This window comes from Scylla paramamosain, chromosome 24, assembly GCF_035594125.1.
Source record: "Scylla paramamosain isolate STU-SP2022 chromosome 24, ASM3559412v1, whole genome shotgun sequence".
NCBI lineage: Eukaryota > Metazoa > Arthropoda > Malacostraca > Decapoda > Portunidae > Scylla > Scylla paramamosain.
In genome coordinates, this window is record NC_087174.1 from 12,386,252 (window position 1) to 12,393,327 (window position 7,076).

At 49.2% G+C, this 7,076-nt stretch overlaps 1 long non-coding RNA gene across 1 annotated transcript in view; it reads right to left on the bottom strand.

The window, feature by feature from the left end:
• The window catches only part of LOC135112743 (uncharacterized), a 48,161-nt gene extending 42,572 nt beyond the window's left edge, over positions 1-5,589 (bottom strand). Inside the window, exon 1 of the long non-coding RNA XR_010274551.1 lies at positions 2,521-5,589. This is a non-coding gene — a long non-coding RNA (uncharacterized LOC135112743). The remainder of the gene's footprint in view (positions 1-2,520) is intronic.
• Positions 5,590-7,076: the final 1,487 nt, after the last annotated feature.

Genomic DNA, 7,076 nt, shown 5'->3' on the forward strand with positions numbered 1-7,076 from the left:
TACTTTCTAAACTCACAAATCACCTTATTAACTTTCATAACTTTCCATCGACCTCCTCCTTTTTCTTCCAAAATAATACTGTCTCGTGAAACAATTATTAAAAACTCTATCATAAATTTATATCATTATACTGTAACTTTTTTCCTCATAATATAAAACTACGTAAAACTTTCGTAATTTCCGTCAATGTCTTACTTCTTTACAAAGTCATAATACGTCAAAACACTATAATATTTCTCTCTCTCTCTCTCTCTCTCTCTCTCTCTCTCTCTCTCTCTCTCTCTCTCTCTCTCTCTCTCTCTCTCTCGTTTGTGACCTACTGTGGCTTTCATCCTCTATACAACATCATCACCTGTACATATACTCAATTTTACCTCAAATTTCCAACACTTGTGCTCTCCAATCATTCCCAATCATCACCATCGTCATCAACATTACCCTTGTCATCACCTGTGGCGCTCGCGACAGCTACAGTCACACAAGTCATCAGAGACACACAAGTCATCACTACCACTGAACACACACACACACACACACACACACACACACAGAATATCACCACAGTCTGACACGCGACACACAATCATCATCAAAACATCCTTGGAAGCAATTCATTAACATTCTCTCTCTCTCTCTCTCTCTCTCTCTCTCTCTCTCTCTCTCTCTCTCTCTCTCTCTCTCATATACCACTTCTCTTGCTCATATGTCTTCTAATTATCACGGTAATGTAGTAGTAGTAGTAGTAGTAGTAGTAGTAGTAGTAGTAGTAGTAGTAGTAGTAGTAGTAGTAGTAGTAGTAGTAGTAGTAGTAGTTGTTGTAGTTGTTGTTGTTGTTGTTGTTGTTGTTGTTGTTGTTGTTGTTGTTGTTGTTGTTGTTGTTGCTCTTGTAGAAGTAGTAGTAGTAGTAGCAGTAGATACGTGAAAGCCATTTCCTTTACATGGTGATAATCATGGGTACACACACACACACACACACACACACACACACACACACACACACACACACACCACCACCACCACCGCTAATTTTCCCCTCCTAAGGCTACAACAAAACCAGAAAATACTGAGGAAGGAATATTACAAGATGCACGTGAATTAACTCGGTATGTTTGAAGAAGAAGAAGAAACAGAACAAAGCGAGGAATTGAATTGGGAAGATTTGTCTCTGTTTTAGATATAATAATAGTAATGATGGTAATGATAAGGTAAGGTTGGTCTCCGCTCTCTCTCAAAAATATGATAAGGAGTTTTAGTTACGGATTCGCATCTCTTACCAAGACGTTATCAGTTAAGAATTGCATTAGTCTTTCTCGTTATTGGGTTCTTGTGTTCGTTCTGTCCGTCTGTCTGCCCGTCCGTCTCTCTCCCTCCCTCTCAAATCACCAGTTAGTTTTAATCTTTTTGGGGAGAATCAAGAGTATTTATTAGTGAGGTTTGTGTTCCTTTTTGCGATCTTAATCTCTCTCTCTCTCTCTCTCTCTCTCTCTCTCTCTCTCTCTCTCTCTCTCTCTCTCTCTCTCTCTCTCTCTCTCTCTCTCATTCATTAACATCTACGTCATTTTTTCTCCCCCGTTACCTGTATCTCTATCCTTATGTTCGGTCACGCTCTCTTTACACCCTTCCCAACGGCTCTCACCCACTCACCCTACTTTTCTCTCCACACAAACAACCTTCTCCTCACCCTCACCTCATCTATTCATCCCCACGCCCTCCCCATCATAATGCTTCATTTTTTAACTCTCCATCATCCCTCCTGTTCATTCCTACGCACGCGCACACACACACACACACACACACACACACACACACACACACACACACACACACACACACACACACACACACACACACACGATTCCTAGTCTTTTCTATAAAGCTCATATCTTTAATTCGTTCATCTTTATCATAAATTTTACTTAATAGACACAATTTTTTTTTACTTCTAACAATTTCTCTTGACTTTTGCTTTACTATTACAATCTTCACTTTTCCATCCAATAAGTGCTTTTCATTATCATTCCATCTTCTCTTCACTCCCATACAAGCTCCTCTTTTCTCAAACATGCACTCTTCCTTCTAGCCTTCTCTTCACCTCCAGTCTCTACGCGCCTTCTCTCCTTCCTTATGTGCACGCCAGTACTTAACTCAACGCCACAATGTTCTTATGGAAAGGTGACTGCATGGGAAGCGCCACATTACCCTCAATAAGCATCCCATATATATAGAGTCTGCAGTTAATGGCGCTAGATGACCTAGGGCGCGGCGGGCAATTGTGACTCAGCCAGGCGAACCCTACAATGAGACCCCGAGACGAATGTGATCCACCGGGCAGGAACCAGTCAAGTGAACCCTTTGACGAACCCCGAACCCGCCCGAGCGATAAGAGCGGTTCGAAGAGTTAATGGAGCAGGCAAGATGTACAGACGCCAGGCCGCCTCCCTCCCCGCGGAGAGGACAGCGCTGGAAACACGCGCATCGCCGCAAACACAGCGTAACATCTGAGCGGTATGCAACACTCACCTTTATCTCCCTCCTCTTGCTATGCTGCGGCTGTTGTGTATCCACGGGCGGCACGGGGCGCTGCTTCCACTCGCCGCGTGTCAATGTTCTCAAGCAGCTGAACCAGAACGGCGGAGCTTCGCGAGGCTCCGACCACTGCCAGGCTCACCACACGGGACTGCCAGGGGCGCTCCTCACACACGCTGGCGAACAGGTGCCAAGGACTCGGCGCGTCCCTGCAGCAGTTACCTAACTACCCACCAAGAGGAGCCACAGCCACTTTCAGGAGTCACTGCGCCCCGAGTCTGAGGGCGGGGCGGGCGGGGCGGGGCACCTCACAACCGCACCACTAAAACTGCAGCACTTCAACTTTCGTGACGCGGGACTGAGTGTTGCCTAAAGCCCAATTAACTCAGATTGCCAAAGTTGCAACAGCCTCCAGGTTGTGCCTCGCGGCGGTCACCGTCACACTGTTGACTAAAGCAAGTGATGTCTCACTAAAATTTCCAGCAGACGCGAGGTGCGGGCTGCGCGGCGCCCCAGGTGTGTGCTGCACCGCTGCCCCGAGGAGACTCACGACCGGCAGCAGGGAGCGTGTCGATGCGTCGGCCAGCGCGGCGGCACTACAGGTGGCCTTCTCCGTGCGAGCTCCAACCGCACTCTGGCTGAACTCTGCCCCGAGACCCGCGCCGCGACCCCGCCACTGCCTCCCGCTCTGGCCCTGTCAGGGGCCACCAGGGCCACTCACGGCACTTCCCTCCCAGGCCCTGCCTCACGGCCTAGCTCTCAAGCCACCGGGGTCCGCAGCCCCCGCCTCGGGCCTCAGCCTCAATATCAGTTCTCATGTTGCTCTCCATTACTTAGGCAGTACAAGCTGTGGCACTGCCCCGCCCTGCCCCGCCTCGCTCCGCCCCGACCCGCTCCGGCTTTCTGACTCTCATTAAGGGAACCTCACGCACCCTGCCTCCCCTAAACGTAACACCGCCATGCCGAGGGGAGAACCTACACGTTTGTAGGGCCTGTGTGGTGGCACGGAGCTCCGGAGAGCTTTCCATATGACGGACCTGACTGAGCTTCGTGGCCACAAGTCACGACCATCAGAACAGCAGAGGGCAGCACAGCACGGCGAAGGTCGCCTGGCACAGCACAGGCAGGGACGGCACGGTGGAGGCAACACTTGTCTCAGCAGATTGGCGGAGATGCGAGGGAGGAGGGAGGGGACGGGGTGCTTTCCTCGCCTCCTCTGCTGCACCCACAAAATATTAATAACATATTTACAAGAAATAATTTCCACCGTGTCAACAAGTCCTTGGGAGTGCCACGTCAACACACGTGTGCGGAACATGATCAAAACCTGGACATTTCTCGGTGCCCCCGGCGGCCGCACTGCCCCACTTCACGTTTCCCTACTTAGTTCCGTGCAAATGTTCCGGAAACACCCAAAAACACGGCCCAAACAGTGCCATATGTGCCACGCGGGTATTAGAGTAAGAAAAGCTGGTTGCATAAGCTTCGCCATCCGACATCCCGGCTCAGCGCGGGTGACCCTCGGCAGCGGGACACCTGCGCGCCCTGGCCGGGGTTTCCGTCCCTTTGCGTGGCTTCTGGAGTTCTTTTCTCGCTACACACGACATCAGTTCCACTTTACCAAGGCCCTGAGACCTAATGACCCAGATGAGCTCACAAACGACTGGGAAACGCGAGGAGTGGCCCGGGACGGATATGGCATCACTCGCTGCTTTCTCCGCCGTACGCACGGTCGCCTCTCCGCTCTGGTGATTTGTATACCCGATAAAAATTGTTACCTAGGATTGGTATGTGAGCAGACAAGAAGAGACTTTGTCGCGGGGAGGCAATGGGGAGCGTGTACACTGCTGGCAGGTATATATGACACCTATACCTTCTCCCCAGTGTCCCTACCTCCCCACTCCTCCCCAGTCCTCCCCTCCCAGACCCATGGAGGGGGAGTACCGTGGGTGAGGTGCCCCGGACGGAACGAGAGGCAGGAGACAAACCCAACTTGTTGGGTAACAAGCAGAGAAGCGCCGCGATAGTGTAATTTGTCCCACAACTCCCATGGCACCAACGCTAACTCGTCCATCACCCTGCCCCCCACCCTGGCGCTGCGGTGGTGGTGGTGGTAATGGCGGTGATGGTGGTGGTGGTGGTGGTGGTGATAGAGGGGGGGGACAGGTCCGCTCCACCACCACCGTCACCAGTATCACCACTTAAGCACTCACCACCACACAGCACCATCAGCATCACTATTAAACTAATCACATGTCACCATCCCATTGTTATTCTTCACTATGATCCACCGCACGCACTACACCACTCTCACTCTCACTCTCGCTCTCACTCACTACCAAGCAGTTCAGGTGCTAGTGTCACTCAGCACTGTACACGCCAGCACCCAGCAACACACACCACCACATTTACTTTTCACCATAGCACCACGACAACCCGACACACAGACCGACTGGCCACGCCCACCACACCCATCTACCCATCCACCCACTGACACAGACACACACACACACACACACACACAATCTAATATCATCCCCTACCACACCCTTTTACCAAGCACACACACACACACACACACACACACACACACACACACACACACACACACACACACACACACACACACACACACACACACACACACACACCGTTACAGACTCAGCGCGATTCCCACCATAGTGCGAGCCATCAATCAATAGTATTTCCCTTCTACATTAGACTTAGGTTTAGGATTAATGTTAAGTATTTTCCCACCCCCTCTGTACATTTTCAGTTTGTTAACTGCCTGAATAATAAACCGTTTATTATTATTATTAATTACACACACACACACACACACACACACACACACACACACACACACACAGACAAACACACACACACACACACACACACACACACACACACACACACACACACACACACACACACACACACACACACACACACACACACATACACACACCCACAGCAACATCCTGTAGTAACTTATGATAACTTAACAACTCTCTCATTTCTCACAACACAGATGGCCAAGTCACAACCCTGAGGCGAGCTATCTCTCTCTCTCTCTCTCTCTCTCTCTCTCTCTCTCTCTCTCTCTCTCTCTCTCTCTCTCTCTCTCTCTCTCTCTGAAGTGATAAGGACGATGAGCACTCCGCCACACCTCTCATTACCATCTAAAAACAAAAGAAAACAGGCAAAAAAAGCTGAAATATATAAGCTTGACATGACAGTGAGTTTCGGAGGAGGGGGAGGAGGAGGAGGAGGAGGAGGAGGAGGAGGAGGAGGAGGAGGAGGAGGAGGAGGAGGAGGAGGAGGAGGAGGAGGTGGAGGAGGAGGAGAAGGAGAGGAAGGAGAGTGCGCATAACAAGGAGAAAAATGCGATAACAATGAATAATAATAACAATAATAATAATAATAATAATAATAATAATAATAATAATAATAATAATAATAATAATAATAAATAAAAATAATAATAACAATAATTCACCACCACCAACAACAAGAACAACAACAACAATTTCACACTGGATATCAACCTCACTTCACTTAACAAATCGAGAGAGAGAGAGAGAGAGAGAGAGAGAGAGAGAGAGAGAGAGAGAGAGAGAGAGAGAGAGAGAGAGAGAGAGAGAGAGAGAGAGAGAGAGAGAGAGAGAGCACCAATTACAGACAAGGCACCACCACGACCATCACTGCCAAAAACATATTGAAGAGGAGGAGGAGGAGGAGGAGGAGGAGGAGGAGGAGAGTAAGTGATATAAAGGAGCAAATTTTCTCTCTTGTTACTGAGTGAGTGTATAATTTTCTTAGGTAAAGGGAGAGGGAGGGAGAGGGAAGAAAGAGGAAGGGAGATAAAGTGAGGGAGAAAAAGAGAAAAGGGAGAAAGGAAGAGAAGCAGAAAGATGTGTTGTCATATTTCCGGTAGAAAGAAATGGAAGAGGGAGTGGAGAGGAAGAGGAAGGGAGTGGACGGGAGAGGAATGTAGGAAATGGTGAGGGAAAAGGAGGAGGAGATAAGCAGAGGAAGGACGTGTAGAGGTGAGAGAAAAATGAGTCTCAACGCCTCTTCTCTCTCTCTCTCTCTCTCTCTCTCTCTCTCTCTCTCTCTCTCTCTCTCTCTCTCTCTCTCTCTCTCTCTCTCTCTCTCTCTCACCTTTTCAAATTTCACAGGCCTAAACTTCTTACCTGTATAGACGTATCTTCACCCTCTCCCCCTCTCTCTCTCTCTCTCTCTCTCTCTCTCTCTCTCTCTCTCTCTCTCTCTCTCTCTCTCTCTCTCTCTCTCTCTCTCTCTAATATTTTACCACTGAAGAGTTTTAATACCAGTATCTTCTCTTCCTCCTCCTCATCCTCCTCCTTCAACCCCTCCTCCTCCAGATCTCTCTCTCTCTCTCTCTCTCTCTCTCTCTCTCTCTCTCTCTCTCTCTCTCTCTCTCTCTCTCCTCTATAAGAATTGGACGGTAAATGGACGGGCGACCTTCCAAGACGACCTTTCTCCCTCCCACCCTCCCTCCCTCCCTCTCTCTCTCCCTCCTCCTC